Here is a 19,291-nt window from a genome sequence, read left to right on the forward strand (position 1 = left end):
AATAGCTAAGAGCCACATTCAAAAATACTGAACTTTGTTTGCTAGCAGAGAAATAAAAATTAAAACCACAAAGAGATATACCACACACCTATTAGAATGACTAAAATAAAAAAGGCTGACAACCAGCACCTGCACTCCTGGGCACTTATTTATGTCAGAGAAATGAAAGCTTCCATTCATGCAAAAACCTGTACACAATGTTGATAGCAGCTTTATTTGTAATAGCCCCAATCTAAAAACAGCCCAAATGTCCTTTGTCTGGTTAAACGCACTGTGGCACATCCATCCCATAGAAGACTTCAATAATAGAAGAAATGAACTCCTGATATATACAACTTGGATAAATTTCCAGAGATTCATGCAGAGTTTCAAAATTTGATCCTAAAATGTTACATAGGGTGTGATTCTAAAATGTTACACATGGTGTAAATAATCTCTTGAAATGACAAAATTTTATACATAAAAAACAAATTAGTGGGTCTCGGGTTAAGGAGGGGAGGAACAGGAGAGAAGTGGATTTGGCAGAAAAAGGGCAGCATGAGGGATCCCTGTAAAGAAGGAGATATTCTGCATCTTTCCTTTTTCAAGAGACAGGGATCTTGCTATGTTGCCCAGTAACTGCACTCCAGGGTAGAGTGCAGTGACTATTACGGGTACAATCCCATGACTCATCAGGGCAGGAATTTTGATGTGCTCCGTTTCTGACCTGGGCCAGTTCATTTCTTAGGCAACCTGTTTGTCCCTTGCTCCTGGGAAATCCCCACATTGACGCCTAACTTAGTGTGGACACCAGATCGGCATAGCGCACTACAGCCCAGAACTCCTGGACTCAAAACGATGTGCCTGCCTCTGCTTTCCAAGCATCTGGGACTACAGGTGCATGCCACCGTGCCCAGCAGATGTTCTGCATCTTGTAGTGGATACACAAACCTATTCTGTGTGCTGTGTAGAACTAAATACACATATGCACACACAGAAACACAAGTGAGTACAAGTAAAACTGAGGAAATCTGAAAATCACTGGAAAGTATCAATGTCAATATCCTGGTTGTGATGTACTATGGTTTTGCAAGGTTATTTTGTAGGGAAACTGACAAAGGGTAAACAGAATATCAGTATTATTTCTTACAACTATGTGTGAGTCTACAATGACCTCAAAATAAGAAGATTGCTTTTTTTTTTTTCCTTAAAGTGCTTTGGATCAGGAAGCAGGAGGCCTGGGATCTGTCCATGTCTGTTCCAAGTCACTGTGTGACCTTAGACACGTCTCTTCTTATTGCTTCTGCTTTTTTGTTTCCTTATCTAGAAAATAAAGGTTTAAATTTCCCAAAGGTGTCCTCCAGTGTAGACAGCCTGGAGTCAAGGTTATGGTGGTGGTGTAGCCTCAGGCCTCAGGTCTAAGAGCTGCTCTTCAGGTACACAAAATGGACAGGCTTCTATAGGCATACCCTGCCCCCTGGGAGGACCTCAGTGCCAGGCACAGCACAGAGCATTAGGTATTAGGATGAGGAGTCCTGGCCTGAAGGAGTCACTTGCTGCCTCAGGGTCAGCCAAGCTGGCCTTAGGCCAGATGCTTCCTGTTATGAACTGCACCTGCTCTCTGTGGGAGGCAGAAAACAAAGCCGGGGCAAAATGCATTAGAGCCACACAGGACTGCAGATGGAAAAGCAAGGAGGAGGATGCTACACACTGAGCTAGCCAGGCTGAGTCTACAGTGACCTCAAAATGAAAAGGTTGCTTTTTCTTTAATTCAGGGCCCTGATGACAAATGGGTTTCAAGACAGGAGTCCAAAGGTGGACAAGAGGTAACCCAGAGATTAATGACCATGGGGAATCGGTGTAGCCCTTAGAACTGGAGGAGCACAAGACAGGAGGTCCTGGTGTCTGATCCCAGGAGTGCACTGCTGCTGACAGGCTGCAGTCAGACTGGCCCATGGGTATGAGGGGTGGGGATCGCTAAGCTCCTGGAGTGGGGAGATGCCTGCTGCAGCCAGGGATCCCCAGAAGTCAACTCAACAATGGTGTCTTTCCTCCACCCACCTTCCAACAGCCTGCCAGAGCCCACTGCTGGCCAAACGTAACTAAACCCCAGCAGCAAGGCACCTGGGGAAGGAAGCAGAGAGAGCAAGGCCTCAGAGGTGCTCTTTAAGAAGTTTGACTCCAAATACACCACACCCAGTGTACCCATATGTGTGAGCACAGACATGCACAAAAGCACCTATTTACTTTTTTCCTGATGTATAGTTTTTGGAAAATGTTCACATTCTTATTTTATTTGACTCCAGGAAGTTACTGGTTTTTTTTTTAATCTCACTATAAAAATAACAAATTACAGAAATTTAAAAAGTATTTTAGAAATTTCATGACTCATACAACAGAAATCACTTGGAACATTCTTCTTCCCAGTGATGGCCAATGTGAATATTTTGGTGCTGGTGTGGCAGGTCCTTCCTTGCTATATTTGTAAATGTATTGGGTAAAAATGGGGTCTTGGTGTCTCCATGGAGAGCAGGATTTGCCAAAGGATCACCATGATAAAGGTCCAGCCATGTAGGACTTTCCAAGGGGGTGTTCTGCCAGTGACTTTGGCTAATACAAGCCTTACAACCCAAAGGTCTTGCTGGGTTGCCCATCACCAACCAAACTGACAGCTGAGGTAAAAGGGCCATAGGGATGGGCTAAACTGGAAGGCTTGCCTACAGGCTAATGCTGCAGCTCCCATCTCAGCCACAGATAATTTCATTGGCAAACAATCTGACATCCTATTAACAACAGACACTGGGCCAGATGTGGTAGCTCAAGCTTGTAACCCCTGCACCTTGAGAGTCTGAGGCTGGAGAATTGCTTGAGCCCAGGAGCTTGAGGCTACAGTGAGCTATGATCGCATCAGTGCACTCCAGCCTGGGCAACAGAGTGAAGCTTTGTCTCAAAAAAATAAACAAATAAATAAATAAACATCCAATAGGGCCATATGATTTAAAAACCTTTTGATTATTCATAATGTCGCTTGAACCCTTGAACGAACTATGTCCCTGCGAGGGTGATCAACTCAGCCTGGCTTGCCTTGGACTTTCCTGGCTTTAAAACCCAAAGTTTTGCCTCCTGGGAAGCCTCTCTGTCCAGGTAAACTGAGATGATTGATGATCTTACCTGGGACTCATGCCTAGCCACTGAAGCTCCAACCACGTCTATTCACCTATTTCACAGCAAGATGATTGAGGGAACCTTGTGTTGAAGTTAGAGTTGTGAACATGGTGACTTGAGCTGTAATTTTGTCTCTGGGGTTGTTTTGCCATGGGGTTGTTTCAGTCACTGGACTTGGGACCCTCATGGACCCCATCTCTTTCTAACCTGTAGGAGCTGTCAGCCCCTGCTGTAGGCTTGGGCATGTCCTTTCTGGTTAAACAATGAGGATGGACAGAGCATAAAGTAGCCTCCAAACCTGGAGTCTCCAATCAAGCCGAGGCCACTCAGCATGTCCAAGACACTTGCTCCATGTCTCAGGCTGTGGCTGACCCATTTCAGAGGTAAGAGGCATCAGGACAATTCTGCGCTACTTGGTCATGGCCAGCCACAAAAAGGAACACATTGGATCCAACTTCCTCAACTCTCCCCTGTCAAACTACAGAATTTTCAAAGTTTTTCAAGGAGGTAGTTTTTTTGGTTGGTTGGTTGTTTCTTTGCTTGCTTCCTTCCTTCCTTCCTTCCTTCCTTCCTTCCTTCCTTCCTTCCTTCCTTCCTTCCTTCCTTTCTTTCTTTTTTTTAAATTCAGTTAAGGCCTCCTGTGTAAAGAGATAGATTTTTATCTCCTTATCTCTTTTTGTTTTAGCTAAAAATCACCCTTCATAAAGTTTTATGTTTTAGAGGTCAAAGGAAAACTCCTATGCCCTCGGAGGATTTGCTGAAAAACCATTTGCAAAAGGTAGATTAATAGGAGAAAAAGGCATACAAATTTATTTTAAAGCACATAGCATAGGGGAATTGCAGATGAACTACTCAATAACCCAGTGGAGTCTAGATGCTTATATAACTTTCTTCATAACAGAGGGAGGAGGTGGACAATGTAGGTAATTCTTTTCAGGGACAATCAATTAGGATTAGGGAGAATCTGTTTTAGGAAAAATTTGGCAAGAGAAAGTTTGTTTCTGTGAACATGTGTTTGGCACTTCAGGATACATTCTTTTGTATTTTATTTATATTTGATGTGTCTATGTCTTCCTGGTGGCTTTATAAACATTTTGAGGAGGGAAAGTATGATTTTGTTTCTTTGAATTTTTACTTCTCACCACCCATAATGTAGCGCACATAAATATCTGTAAATATGCAGTTGGGACTTTGCATCACTAATGAGTTAATTAAACTATTAAAGCCAAAAATATGTTCTATGGGCCCTCAAGTGCCAGGCACAGTTTTGGGCACTTGGGATACAAAATGAGCAAGCTCATGGTCTAGTCTGAGACCAGGCCAGGAGCCACACAGTAGAGGCACCTCTCCCTGGGGTGCCTGAAATTATTCCTGTGAACCCTAAATATTTGAGACAGGGCTTGGCCAATTTAGGAAGTTTTCCTTGCCAAAGTTAAGGATGCTCCTGTGACACAGCCTCCAGAGGTCCTGATGAAATATACCCAAGGTAGTTGGGGCACAGCTTGCTTTTATACATTGTAGGGAGACAAGACAATCAGTAGTAATGAAACATGTATGTTGGTTTGGTCTGGTAAGGTAGGACAATGCAAAGTGGGGGCATCCAAGTTAGAAGTAGATAAGAGAGAAAAGCTTTCATATTTTGAGTCCTTGATCAACCTTCCATTGACTATACAATTTGGTCTGGCTCAGTGAATCTACATTTTTACATAAACAATAGGACAGAGGAAGCAATTAGATAGGGATTTGTCTCATATAAGCCTCAGAGGGATGACTTTGAATAGATGGGTGAGAGGTTTGCCCTAAGCAGTTCCAAGCTTGACTTGTCCCTTTAGCTTAGTGACGTTGTGGTTCCAAGATTTATTTTCCTTTCACATTCCTAAGGCACATTTGTCATGTAGTAAAAATTCTTGAACACCTTAATGGAGGCACCATGTTTGAGATTTACTCCCTTGCTATTGAAAAGCAGACATAACCAATTTCTTGTTCACTGTTGGAAAAGGTTGCTTTCTCTTTGGTTGGGCACCAGTTGAAGACTTGCACTTGAGAGCTATTTTGGCCAAAACTATTTCTCCTTAAAGGTGATTCCCACTGGGGAAAATCCAGGTGCTCCTGGCCTCAGCATCTTGTAAAAATGACAGGCACAGATAGAGTGAGGGATGCACTCCTCTACCTTCCACTCCGCATCCACCCTGGGCTATAGCTAGGATGACACACAGAATGCCAGGTACTGTCTGAATAATATTTTTTTAAATTTGCTGTCTTTGCTTAAGCACTTATATGATCTTGTCCTGTGACTCACCAATCCTGAAGCTCATCCTAATATCTGAACACTGGGCTCGAGGGAAAAAAGTGACCCTGGATACCAAAAAGACAGCTGGCTCATGGGAAAGCTGCCCATGGCAGGCAAAACTGGAGGACAGAGAAACGCACTAACCTTGGGTGATGCAGTTTGAATGTTGGTCCCCTCCAAATCTCACATTGAAATGGGATCCCCAATGTTGGAGGTGGGCCCTGGTGGGAGGTGTTTGGGTCACGGGTGAGGATCACTCATGAAGGACTGAGTGCCCTCCCTATAGTACTAAGCCTTGTCCTACTTGTACCTGCAAAATTGGATATTTAATCTGGCACCTCCATCCTTTTCTCTCCCGCTCCCTCTCTAACATGTGACATGCCTGCTCCCCTTTGGCCATGACTAAAAGCTTCCTGAGTCCTTACCAGAAGCAGATGCTGGTGCCATGCTTCTTATACAGTCTTCAGTACCACAAGCCAAATAAACCTCTTTTCTTTATGAATACCCAGACTCAGTTATTCCCAGCAACACAAATGGACTAAAGCATTGGGTTTCCCAAATGAAGGAGGAAAATTCCCTGACTCCCTTGCAGGACTTGTGATGAGGTGTGGGTTGTTTGCTCAGCTGCTCAAACCCCTTATGGGAAGGGGAGCATGCAGATGGGTAGGTGCAGCAGCTGGAGTAAGCACTTTTGGGCTCCAGCCCCATGGTAGCATCTAGGGGTATGTTACAATTAATGCTCTTTTAGCAGTTGCTGTCCATGGATAGAAAGTGTTAAACCAGCTCAGTGAAGAGTCAGAGTGACAGTCTTTTACACCTTGCCTTCTTGGTACCTCAGTCCTTGTCCAGCATCCAGGAAGAATTAGGTCATTCACACTTGTAGGTTGATGAATGCAGGGATTTTTATTGAATGATGGAGGTGGCTGTCAGTGGGATAAATAAGGAGTGGAAAGGGGATCGAGTGGGAAGATGATCTTCCCCTGGACTTCAGTCATGCTGTGGCCAATCTCCTCTCTGACCATCCCCAGCTGAACTCCTTTCAACATTCAGATGCTCCTTCACTTCTCTCCTTCTCTGCCACTCCACTGTGCTGCTCTGCTGCTCTGCCACTCTTCTACTCTTGTGTACCTCTGTTAGTGGAGCCTGAGGTTTATATGGGCACAGGATAGGGATGTGGTGGTCCAGAGTGTTCTTGCAAAAGGCAACATTTGGCTGTGAAAGCAGGAATATCTGTTCCCACTTAGGGCTGTTGGTTTCCAGGCTTGAGGGTGTGGCCTTTGACAGGCAACTGCCCTCTTCTACCCAGTATTTCCCTGCCTCCTGTCTGTATCACCAAGATAGCACACTGCAAATGTGGGAAGGAGCTTGGAAAGAACCATGGGAAGAAATTTGATGTGATCAGAACACCCCCACCGAGGGCAGGTGCTCAGCAGGGCACCTCTCTCTGAGTTAGCAGTGGCAAGGACCCTCCCCTGGAAGACACTGGCTGCAGGGTGAGGCTGCCAGCCTCCACCAGGGACATCTGGAAGCTGGTCTTGGTGGCTTCTGTGGAGACTGAAGGCAGCTTTCCCAGCAGGTTGCCGGCTCTCTGGAGGCTCTCGGGGCACATTTTACCCTCGGGGGACCTGGGCGGGAAGTGTCCGCCGACTGTGCTCCTGGGTCACTCATGGATGCTTCTTTTCATGCTCCAAAATAAATCCAAAGAGAGAAAAATCCTAGCATCTGCCAAGTGCAAACACCCAGCCATACAGCACGAGCACATCCAAGGGGCCTGATGAGCAGCACCTGTTCTCCCACTGACTCAGACACTTGAAGCTACTGAATTTATATGTAACTAAAGACTCAAGTGCAGACCATGTTTCAAAAGAGACATTTAGTTAGAGATAGGAGACCTTCCTCATCAGGTGGTTTTGTTTTGCTTTTCCTCTGCATATGGGCCTTACAATTTTCCAGAGAAAGGTTATAGGAGCCACAGTTGTTTTGTTTGGAGATGAGAAAGCTCAAAGAATGACCTAACTACTGTCTTCAAATATGCAAAGCGTTTATTACAAGAAGGGAAAGGCTGGCTGTTTTCTTCTTAAACTGCAAGAAAAGGCAGCTCACCTGAAGTCCTAAAGACCTGCACACATGGCCCTCCACACTCAACCCTCCCCCAGAGCACCTTGCACATAGCAAGCACTTCTTGCCATAAAACCCAGGACTGCCTGCCTTTGAGAAGGAACCTTAGGCCTTGACCATAGTTGAGGAAGGAGGCCCCAGTATCTATTTTAGAGAAATCTAGTAGGTTCTGCTTGGTGGTTGGCTGCCAGGACACTGACTTTATGGCAGAGGCATGACTATTTTTAAAAATTAAGGATTCTTAGGGAGGCCTTGGCAGGGCCCTTTGTGTGGCTGTTAGGTGGGGCATGAAAGCTCTGGCGCAGATGTGGCTGGACTGAACTCCTCCGAATAATAGAGGTTGGGAACATGGAAGCCTATAGCTATGAGGAAATCCAGGAGGAGATGGGAGAAGCTTTAACCTGTCCAGAAGGAGGGGCAGCTGAAGGAAGGAGAAAGGAGGGAAGAGGGTGGTCCAGGCAGGCGCAGAAGGTTCCAAACAGGCTGGGCCTGCACTGGACCACCCTCTTTCCTCCTTCCTGTGACTTTCCCTTCTTCTGGACAGGTAAAAGTTCTTCCATGTTTTCAGTGGCATGGAGGGAGCCCAAGAAGAGCAAACGTTGACATTGCCACCACTGCCCACAGTAGTGAGACCACAGGCATGGTTTCTTTTGAAAGGGTTGTATCCTGCACCAGCACTTCCTTGACTCTCTCTCTCCTAAAGCCTCTGGAGAGCCCTTAAATTTGTGGTCCTTGAAGCTATTGTAAAGGTAAAATTTTGTTTTTCTTCCCAGGCCTTACCCATTCTGACTTTTCAAGTTTGTGGTGTCTCTGATAATTTCTGCTCCTGTTCTTTGAGACAATCTTTCTCACGCTCCACTCTCCAGCATGGTACCTGTAAAGTCTCTTCCAGGGATCTGTGGCTGCATTCCAGGGTCTCTTTGTACTGAGCTGTCTGAGACCTCAAACTGTCATGGCAGGGATCTAATCCAACATCATCCTTCTTTCTTCTGCTTCCTTAGAGGGCTACAATTCAGCGTGTTTGTAGAGGACTCTCTGTGTAAGGGTCTGAAGGAAATTTCCAATTTGATGCAGGAGAAGGAAGGGAGAGAGAGACTAAAAATTGGTTGATGGGCACCATGTGCCAGATGTTCCCAATACAATCTCAAACTCATCACATCTCCTGCCAATGCATTCACCCCCTTAACCAGTTGCACTCGGAGCTCCATCTCCCAGACAAGCAAAGGCCATGTGGGGACTTTGGAGTCAGGTGCGTCCATTCCATCTCAGGTGTTACTGTGGGAAAGTCATTTAATCTCTTTGAGCCTCAGTTCCTTCCCTTGTAAAATGGACCTATGAGTTCCTCACATAGGGTTGCCTGGGGCCAGGATGGCCAGATAAAATATAGGACAGCTGCTATAAAAGTTGTGTAGGACGTACTTATACTACATAGTTTCTCCAGCTTGTTATAACTCTATGAGCCCTACATGACAAAGCAAAGACCACAAACACAAAGAAACAACAGGAAGAGAAAAAAGCGTGCACTTGGAGAGCAGACATCAAGGAACACTATTTCTGCTCTGTGTCAAGCCAGGCTGTCACTCTAACTGATAATTAAATGATTCTGTACCTCACTGACTCCTCTGTGCCATAGGAACCTAAAAGGCCCTCACATGGCACAACTAAGTATTTTAAAAACAATAAAAGCATGAAAACAGTATGTTTTACTCTCTATCCAGGATGAGCTTGTAGTGGTGGCTCACACCTGTAATCTTAGCACTTTGGGAGGCTGAGGCAGGTGAATCCCTTGAGGTTGGGTGTTTGAGACCAGTCTGGCCAACATGGCGAGACCCTGTTTCTATTCCAAATACAAAAATTAGCTAGGTGTGGTGGCGGGCCAGCTTCCCGGGAGGCTAATGCAGAAGAATTGTTTGAACCCAGGAGGCAGAGATTGCAGTGAGCTGAGTTCGCACCACTGCACTTCAACCTGGGTGACAGAACAAGACTCCAGCTCAAAATAAATAAATACAGGAAAAGTATGCCTAGGATGCCTGGAGCCCCGCTGCCCTTGCTCCCAGGCCCTGCACTGTCATTTGCCGCTTCCGATGCTTGACCCCGGCGCACTCGCGTCCGCGACGGGTGATGACAGGCGCGGGTGCGCCAAGCGGTCCCATGTGCCCCCTCCCTCTCGCGGCCGCTGCAGTCGTCGCGCCCGGAGCCCTGCTCCGGCTCCTCTGCAGAGGGCTCGCCCCCGCCATGTCTACCACCCGGCCACTCATATCCGTGGACTACGAGGTGTTCGGGAGAGTGCAGGGTGTTTGCTTCAGAATGTATACCGAAGATGAAGCTAAGAAGATAGGGAGGCCGGGCGCGGTGGCTCACACCTGTAATCCCAGCACTTTGGGAGGCCGAGGTGGTGAAGAGATCGAGACCATCCTGGTCAACAAGGTAAAAACCCCGTCTCTACTAAAAATACAAAAATTAGCTGGGCATGGTGGCGCACGTCTGTAATCCCAGCTACTCGGGAGGCTGAGGCAGGAGAATTGCCTGAATCCAGGAGGCGGAGGTTGCGGTGAGCCGAGATCGCGCCATTGCACTCCAGTCTGGGTAACTACAGTGAAACTCTGTCTCAAAAAGAAAAAAGAAAAAACCATCTCTAAACTTGAATACTCTGATTTTAGTATCAGATACTAATAGAAGAGAAAAATCATAAAGTATCTCCACAACAGATACTGTATCTTCTTAAGACTATGTCTATTAGAAAAATGGTAGCAGAGTAGCGTAAAAAAGAAACTTTCTGTTCTGAAAACTAGCTGATTGTATGTATTAGTAAAAATGTCTGACACTGAAGTAATTTTACTCAACTGTGTTTTCAACAAGCAAAAAATATAGTATTCTAAGATTAAAATGTCATTACAAGATATTTAGTATGAACATTTGAACTTGTCTCATGGAATCTTAAATTTCAAAGAATATTCCAGCATATATGCTATTTGGTGAGACATAACACAATAAAGTTAACCATCTAAAAATTAATAATTACATAAATATAAATATCCAGGATGTGTGTAGTGCTATGCCAATAACTTCATAGAGTTTCACTTTATATCCCTCCCTCCTGCACCAAAAAAAAAAACTCTTCCATCTAAGACACTCAAGAATGAAACAAACCTTGACAGAAAAATCGAGCCTGTTCCTTCTAATCAGCAGGACTGCACTGGAACCATCATGGAGATTACCATCTTGTTGTATTTTTGAATACCTCCAGGGAAGCAGATTCTACAAACTGCCTTGGCAACTGATGTGCTAGCACACTGTAGAATAACTTCTAAATCCAGTCAGAGCCAAGGAGAGCCTCCAGAATGCAGCCCAGCATCCTGTGCACTTGTGGGGCCCTGACACACAGCTAAGGAACATTCTGAAACTCAAGCCATCCCTCTCATCACTCCTCTTCCTTTTAATTGCAATTGACCCTTCAGAAGTCAATTAAGGGGTGGGGGGAGAAGACTTTGTGCTAGTAAGACAGATTCTGAAAAATGTAAAAAGAAGTAATACCAAACACAGAAATATAATACTTTAGGCAGAAATAAGGGAGTAAAGAGGTAGAGGGAAGCATTTTTCCTCCCAGTATATAGTAGGTCCTCAGTAAACATTTGTTAAATGAATACATTCCTAGGGACAATCTCCTTATCCATATTAATGAGAAATGTTTTCTTGATACACTATTTGGAAGTGGCCATAGTACAGCTGATTTAATGGTAAGGCCACCAAGTCTGCATTTCATCCCTCTGCCTGGGACTGGCTCCAAGAACCTGTTCTCTATCAACACAGCAAGACCGTTGACTTAGAGCATCTCATGTACACAGCAGGAATAAAAGGAGAGGAGAAATGGAGAATGAAACCTGGCCTGATCTTCCTTATCTAACCCTTTCTAATTCCTCTAGATACCTTTTCTAATTCTTCACAAAGACACTATGTAAGTTTTCAGAAGCTTTAGCTGGGCCACATCTCTAGGTTTCCAGGATTTGAAGAGTTATCTCAACATAGAGACCGATTTCTGGACACTGAATAGAAAATCCGAAATCACTCTAAATTGGTGATTGTCAACTGTCAGGGTCGCCACCTGTGGGGATCTGTCCTGAAGACCCTGACTCAACAATGAAGTTGAGTTGATGAATGAAGTACACTGACACACAGATTTATGGCTTGCCAGTCTGGCTGAGGGTGACCAGGTGCCTTACAGGCACCCTGGAGTGTGCTGTGAACAGTTGCAACCACCAGCCCCACCAGCCAGTGAGACTCGCATTTGTTTAGTAAAGTTTTATTGACAAAGGATTGAGTCAACACCGCTAGAGTGAAAGATTAAAGCACAGGTTCCAATGTCCACAGCAAATATCACTAGAGGATAATATCCCTGGTCAACCTCCCCTGCAGTGGGACTTTAAGACTACATGAGTAAACAAATTAGGTAAGCTCCCCCACATGTCCTAGCAATTTGCTTTACTTATTAATTAAATGTAAGGGGGATTTAGGCTGCTTTCAGTGGAAACTTTCACTGAAACTATGAAAAAATCCTTAGACCTTCCAAAAGGGTTTGAGACTATATTTTATAAACTTTCTCTACTACTTTTCCCTTAGTATTTTTGCCACCATCCTGAATGAATTCCTTTAGTCAATAGGATGGTTTTGCTCCAGGGGACATTTGGCACCACCTAGAGACATTTTTTTAATTGTCACAACTAGTGGTTCTTATTGGCATTTAGTGGGTAGAGGTCAGGGATGCTGCTTAAGTGCCTGTAATACACAGGACAGTGGTCCACAAGCAAGAATTATCTCAGTATCTCAGCAAAGAATTATATCAATAATGCCACAACTGAGAAGCACTGTGCTAGATTGAAATCTCTTCTACAGTGTCTTCTCAGACCAAAGTTTTACCTGTGACAACTTATAGTAACCTATCTGCTTTGGTGTCCACCCTTAATTTACCAGATATGTACCAAATGCCAATAGCTCTCTACCAGGCATGCAAGCAAGCAAAAAGCAACAACTTTCCTCAAAACAAAACCATAGAAGTTAGTTAGAAAAGAAAGTGCAAAACAGAGGGTGTCTTCTCAAAGAAATAAACCAAACAAAATATCCAGAAGGTAGCCAACCACAGAAATGCATATAGGGTTTTTGTGACTACTGAGGAAATGAGTTAGAATATGAATGGCTCAGGCCTCCTAGGTTAAATTTGAAGTTTTTTTGTTTGTTTGTTTGTTTTTTACTTTTGGTTTCATATTTTTTCAGTTCGTTTTAGTAAAAACATAATATATAAAAGGCAATGCCACCATGTTCCCCTCCTGGGGGTGATCCATCAAGCCAATGTGGGCTGCTCCAGTGTGATTCAGAGCTCATGATGCGATATGTGCAGGGCATGGTCTCAAAGATCTGTTCGCTTACTGCAAAGTTTGTCTTTTTTTTTTTTTTTTTTTTTTTTTGAGACAGAGTTTCGCTCTTGTTACCCAGGCTGGAGTGCAATGGCGCGATCTCGGCTCACTGCAACCTCCGCCTCCTGGGTTCAGGCAATTCTTCTGCCTCAGCCTCCTGAGTAGCTGGGATTACAGGCATGCGCCACGACGCCCAGCTATTTTTTTGTATTTTTAGTAAAGACGGGGTTTCACCATGTTGACCAGGATGGTCTCGATCTCTTGATCTCGTGATCCACCTGCCTCGGCCTCCCATGGTGCTGGGATTACAGGCTTGAGCCACCGCGCCCAGCCCGCAAAGTTTGTCTTTAACATTGTCAGCCTCTCGGGAAAAGAATTCAATGAGTTCATCCTCGTATTCCTCCACAACGCTCTCACACGCAAACTTGAGGGTGCCACTGATACCTGAGTCAATTCAGATGCCTTGTAGGTCCAGTTCACTGGATTCTCCATTCCGGCTCACTACACGTACATAGTTCTTGCGATGGGTGGAAGGATCAATCTGTTCCCCATACTCCTTCATCCGGTCAGATATCTCCTCCAGCAGCTCTGTGCGGTGGGCCTCTGAGAGGGCATAAGGCACGTCCACCGCTGACTGGCTGCCATCTGGATTGATACGGAAAGGTCCCATCTGAATGGTTTTCTTGGGGTCCACCTTGGCAATTTCCCATTCTAGTTCATCCACCAGAGCCCTGCACACTCCATAGGGGAGATCCTGGCTCCTCCGAGCCCAGGCAGTTCCCAGCATGGCCCCCAGAAGCAGGGCCACCAATCCCAGGCTTTCATCTTTATTGTAATGGGGTCGCTCCACCTCTGCGCCCAGGGCCGCCACCGTGGCCCAGGCACTGGAAGACCTCTGGACTCTCACTTTGGCCTCAGTGGCTCCCGAAACTACACCAGGCTGCGCAGAGCAGGGCTGACTGGGATTCTCCAGAGCACTTCGCTGCTTGCCACACACGGGGTGTCCTGGCGACCGCCTGACCCAGCTCCCTGGGCGCCAACTGGTATCTAAGTGGGTCTCGGGTGTGCTGCGGTGAGCTTGTTTTTTTTTTTTTTTAAAAAAGCTAGTAAGTTGAAAAAAATGGGCGAAGGCAGTTTGGTTTAGTGTGTTCTGTGGAACGTTTGCCTTTCTCCCATAGAAAAAGTTCACAAATGGTAGTTCAGTTCCAGGTCAGCCCAGATGAGCTTACTGAACCATGATCCAGCTGAGGCTCCAAAACCACAGGAGTCTGGGGATACACAAGCCCTGAGCTTTCTTGGAAGAAAGACAAACAGATTTTCTGTTTCTTCTCTCCTCAGATTTCCTAAGTCCCCTGCTCTACACCACCTCTCTCAAAGGTAAGGGTAATCCTAGAAAATCTTTAACTAGTTTTTAAAAAATTTGTAAGTGAAGTACATACAAATTAAAAATATGCTCCTGGAAAAAAAAATCCTACCTCAGACCTTTATCCCCAGACTTCTTTCATAGAGACAAAGTCACTATTTATTACACTTCTTCCAGAAATCGTGTCCGCATATACTCTAATGTATGCATGCACATATCACCTTTCAAATTATAGGCAGAAATGGAAGCATGCAGTCTGTCCTGCACTTTTTTTCCAATTTATTTCAAGTTCAGGGGTACATGTGTGGGATGTGCAGGTTTGTTACATAGGTGCACAGATCAACCCATTAATTACCTCGGTATTAAGCCCAGCATCCATTAGCTGTTCTTCTGATGCTCTCCCTCCCCCTACCCCCATGACAGGCCCCAGTGTGTGTTGTTCCCCACCCATGTGTCTTTGTGTTCTCATTGTTCAGCTCCCACTCATAAGTGAGAACGTGAGGTATTTTGTTTTCTGTTCCTGAGTTAGTTTGCTGAGGATAATGGCTTCCAGCTCCAACCATGTCCCTGCCAAGGTCATTTTCATGTTCCCTGTTTGGCTGAATACTATTCCACAGAGTAGATGTACCACATTTTCTTTATCCAGTCGATCATTGATGGGCATTTGGGGTGATTCCATGTCTTTGCTATTGTGAATAGTGCTGCAATGAATGTATGCTTGCATGTATCTTTATAATAGAATTATTTATATTGCTTTGGGTATATACCCAATAATAGGATTGCTGGGTCAAATGGTATTTCTGCTTCTAGATCTTCGAGGAATTGCCACACTGTCTTCCACAATGGTTGAACTAATTTACATTCTCACCAACACGTATAAAAACATTCCTTTTTCTCTGCAACCTTTCCAGCATCTGTTTTTTCTGGACTTTTTCATAATTGCCATTCTGACTGGCATGAGATGGTATCTAATTGTGGTTTTTAATTTGCGTTTCTCAAATGATCAGTGATGTTGAGCTTTTCTTCATATGTTTATTGGCTGCACAAATGTCTTCTTTTGGGAAGTATCTGTTCATGTTCTTTGCCCATTTTTAATGATTTTTTTTCCTTGTAAACTTGTTTAGGTTCCTTGTAGACTCTGGATATTAGACTTTCATCAGGTGGAGAGATTGCAAAAAATTTTCCCCATTCTGTAGGTTGTCTGTTCATTCTGATGATAGTTTCTATTGCTGTGCAGAAATTCTTAAGTTTAATTAGATTCCATTTGTCAGTTTTTGCTTTTGTTGCAATTGTTTTTGGTATTTTTGTCATGAAATCTTTGCCTGTGTCTATGTCCTAAATGATGTTGCCTAGATTTTCTTCTAGGGTTTTTACAGTTTTGAGTTTTACCTTTAAGTCTTTAATTCATCTTGAGTTGATTTTTTTTCATAAAGTGTAAAGAAGGGGGTTACAATTTTCTACATATGGGTAGCCAGTTCTCCCAGCACCATATATTAAATAAGGAATCCTTTCCCCAATTGCTTGTTTTTATCAGGATTGTTGAAGATCAGATGGTTTTAGATGTGTGGTCTTATTTCTGAGTTCTTTATTCTGTTTCCTTGGTCTATGTGTCTGTTTTTATACCAGTACCATGATGTTTTGGTTACTGTGTCTCTGTAGTATAGTTTCAAGTTGGGTAACATGATGCCTCCAGCTTTGTTCTTTTTGTTAGGACTGTCTTGGCTGTTTGGGCTCCTTTTTGGTTCTATGTGAATTTTAAAATAGTCTTTTCTAATTCTTTGAAGAATGTCAATGGTAGCTTAATGGGAATTGCATTGAATCTATAAATTACTTTGGGCAGTATGGCCATTTTCATCATATTGATTCTTCCTATCTATGAGCATGAAATGTTTTCCATTTGTTTGTTTCCTCTCTGATTTCCTTGAGCAGTGGTTTGTAGTTCTCCTTAAGGAGGTCCTTCACTTCCCTTGTTATCTATATTCCTAGATATTTTATTCTTTTGTGTCAATTGTAAATGGGACTTCATTTATGATTTGGCTCGTTGCTTGACTGTTGTTGGTATTCTAGAATGCTAGCAATTTTTGCACATTGATTTTGTAAGTTGAGACTTTGCTGAAGTTGCTTATCAGCTTAAGAAGCTTTTGCCTGAGATGATGGAGTTTTCTAAATATAGGATTATGTTATCTGCAAACAGGGATAGTTTGACTTCCTATATGACTTTCTCTTGCCTGATTGTCCTGGCCAGAACTTCCAATACTATGTTAAATAGGAGTAGTGAGAGAAGGCATCCTTGTCTTGGTACACTTTCTTTTTTGCCATAAATCTACCTTACTTCTTTAATGGCTGCAGAATATCCCATGATATGGATGTACTATTGGTATCAACATTAGGACAGTGCCCAGGAATATTTTGAAAGCAAAAGTTTGTCTTTTCCCTCTTACTACCTCTTATCCCTACCCCTGTCCTCCATATAGAGCTGCCTTGAACCCTTCACCTTATCTCTCTTGACTGGTTTTACTCTATCCCCTTTCCCAAAGGATTTATCCTCCAAAAGCAGGGACTTTCTGACTCCAACCAAAAACTCACCTTCTTTCAGAGTGGCTGGCCTGACTTTGTTCCAAAAGAAAGTAATTTGATTCAAACTAATTATTATATGAATTACTGCTAACTCCTTAACCCTCTCATTTAGAAAGGAGATGTTAACTAAGTTAGCACATCATTGGAATTTCAGAGAGCAAAAACTGATTAAAATAACAGAACAGAACGGAAGCTGCTGAGAGCATACAATTTTGGGTTGGGATAAGCCATACTGGCTATTATCTCATGTCAGAAAATCTAGGCACAGAGAGCTTCCTCTAACTGATGACAGAGGCAATTTTTTCATTTCCTTTAGCCAAAAGTCCAATTATTTTTCAAAAGCTCTAAGGTTTTACACAATACTCTTAGTAAGGGGCCTGGAAAGACCAGGCCAGCTGTCTATAGGTATGGGCCATTAGTAAACAGGTATGCATATCATATGGATCCACCATTCTGAGACTGGCCATCAGTCAATTGAGAAAGAGTATGGCATCACTTGCAGATGCTCACAAGAGAACTTGGACATATAGAGGAGGGATAACTGAGTGAGACTGGAGTTGTGCAGAATATATATATATGTATATAAAAAAATATATATGGATAACTACACATATTAATATATGTACAATTTTAAAAGAACACAAACAGAAACACATACATAACACAAATGCAGTTATATTAATAGTGGGGGCCAGAGGGTCCTTTTGTCACCTACTATCAGTGAAGGGATCCAAAATGATCACAAGAGTCTTTTTCTGCCAGTTTTCAGACTCTATCCTGATAGCAAACACCAGGACAATGTCTTTAACCAGAGCTAGCCCAAGGCTCATCACCCTCTAATGGAAAAGCTATCTACTACCCAAACTTTTCAATCAGGACAGGCACTCTTCTTTTGAATATCCAAGGTGGAGAGGAAAAATGGCTAAGTCTGAGCCCTCAGGATGGGCAGGGGCCGCACAAGTGTGGATAGCATCAGATGGTAGAGGGTGGAGAGAGAACCAGGCCAGGGTGAAACTGCACTGAGGGCCGTTAGGGCCTTTTCGAGGCCAGGTAAGTAGCCTCAGATGCTGACAACTACATGGTCCTGGGTAAGTCTGTTCTGGTTGCTTTTATTTGCATCTGGAGAATCCTACAGGGCAGCCCTGAAGAACATCGACTTGGAGGCACACAGTATACCAGGTTCCTGTGTCCTTGCCATAAGCATAAGAAGCAGGGGAAACAAGAGGCTGACTTAACAAACTCTTGTGCACTCAAATGTAAAGGACAGAAAAATAAAACTAGATCAGTGACAGATGGTTGAAAACTGCCACCCCAGGTGGATGGATGATGCCTGTCACCTAACTAGGGCCTAGCTTGTGGGGTGAGGCCAGTCGCCATGGTCGATGTGAATGGCCCATGTGCAATCTGGAGGCTACAGAGAGCCCTAGACTCAACTTTCTCAAACAGCAGAAGAAGAAATGACTTGGTATGTGAAGTCCGATGTACAGATGCCATTATCCGGGCACCTACTCTTGCTGTGACCTTTAGATATTATAAAAGCATCAGCCATCTTGCCTTTGAGTTCTTACATTTTGTGTGACTCGTACACATGAATAAATGTACATGCCTTTCCTTCTATTAATCTGTCCTTCGTGGTTGATTTTCAGCTTCACTTCACAGGGAAAAGTGGAAGTTGGTGTTCTTGGCCCATGCAACATATTTATTCATAAATAAATATAGTTAGCATGTTTAATTACATATATGTATGCATACCTATAAACAACTATATATACATATATATCCATATAAAACAAACATAAATCACAAACACAGACACTCTGATGTAAATGCATTTATGCCAGAGGCCACTAGGCCCTCTTGCCACCTACTGACAGTAAAAGGAACTGAAAAAGCTATAGGAGTCTCTCTGCCATATCCATGTGACCCTACATTGATGGCCAACACCGAACCAGCACCCTTTAACCAGACCCAGCCCAGGTGCCACCACCCTCCAGTGCAAAAGCTGTCCATATCCCTAGAATCTAGCAATCAGTATAGGGGCTCTTATTTTGAAGACCTTAAGTAATATATGCATGGAGTTCCAGTTCAAGTGGGTAGAGAAGAGGCTTTCCACAGAGAGAAAGAAAGGTGAAGTCTGAGCCTTCAGGATGGGCAGTGTAAACATGGCAGAAGTAAGATGACCAAATGCTGGAGGGACAATGAGGCTGGGGAAGGCCTGCACTGAGGACCATTTATAACTTTTAGGAGCCAGGAAAATGGCCTCAGACAATGAAGTCACCCAGTCCTGAGTCAACTTGTGGCCTTTTCATCTGGATCTAGAGATCCCTACAGGGCAGACCTAAAGAACATCTAAGTGTCAGGGAGGGGTTTTGGGAGCCAAGCGTATGAGGC

The 19,291-nt window shown here is 43.9% G+C and overlaps 1 pseudogene across 1 annotated transcript; it reads right to left on the reverse strand.

Annotated features, from left to right (window-relative positions):
• Nucleotides 1-12,792: 12,792 nt before the first annotated feature.
• Nucleotides 12,793-18,277, reverse strand: LOC128929517 (protein canopy homolog 2 pseudogene; annotated as a pseudogene). The gene is made up of 2 exons (XR_013526035.1): nucleotides 18,243-18,277; nucleotides 12,793-14,063 (listed from the first exon to the last, which is right to left on the reverse strand). The product of XR_013526035.1 is annotated as a protein canopy homolog 2 pseudogene (transcript).
• Between the last annotated feature and the right edge of the window lie 1,014 nt (nucleotides 18,278-19,291).

This window comes from Callithrix jacchus, chromosome 14, assembly GCF_049354715.1.
Source record: "Callithrix jacchus isolate 240 chromosome 14, calJac240_pri, whole genome shotgun sequence".
Classification (NCBI taxonomy): Eukaryota; Metazoa; Chordata; class Mammalia; order Primates; family Cebidae; genus Callithrix; species Callithrix jacchus.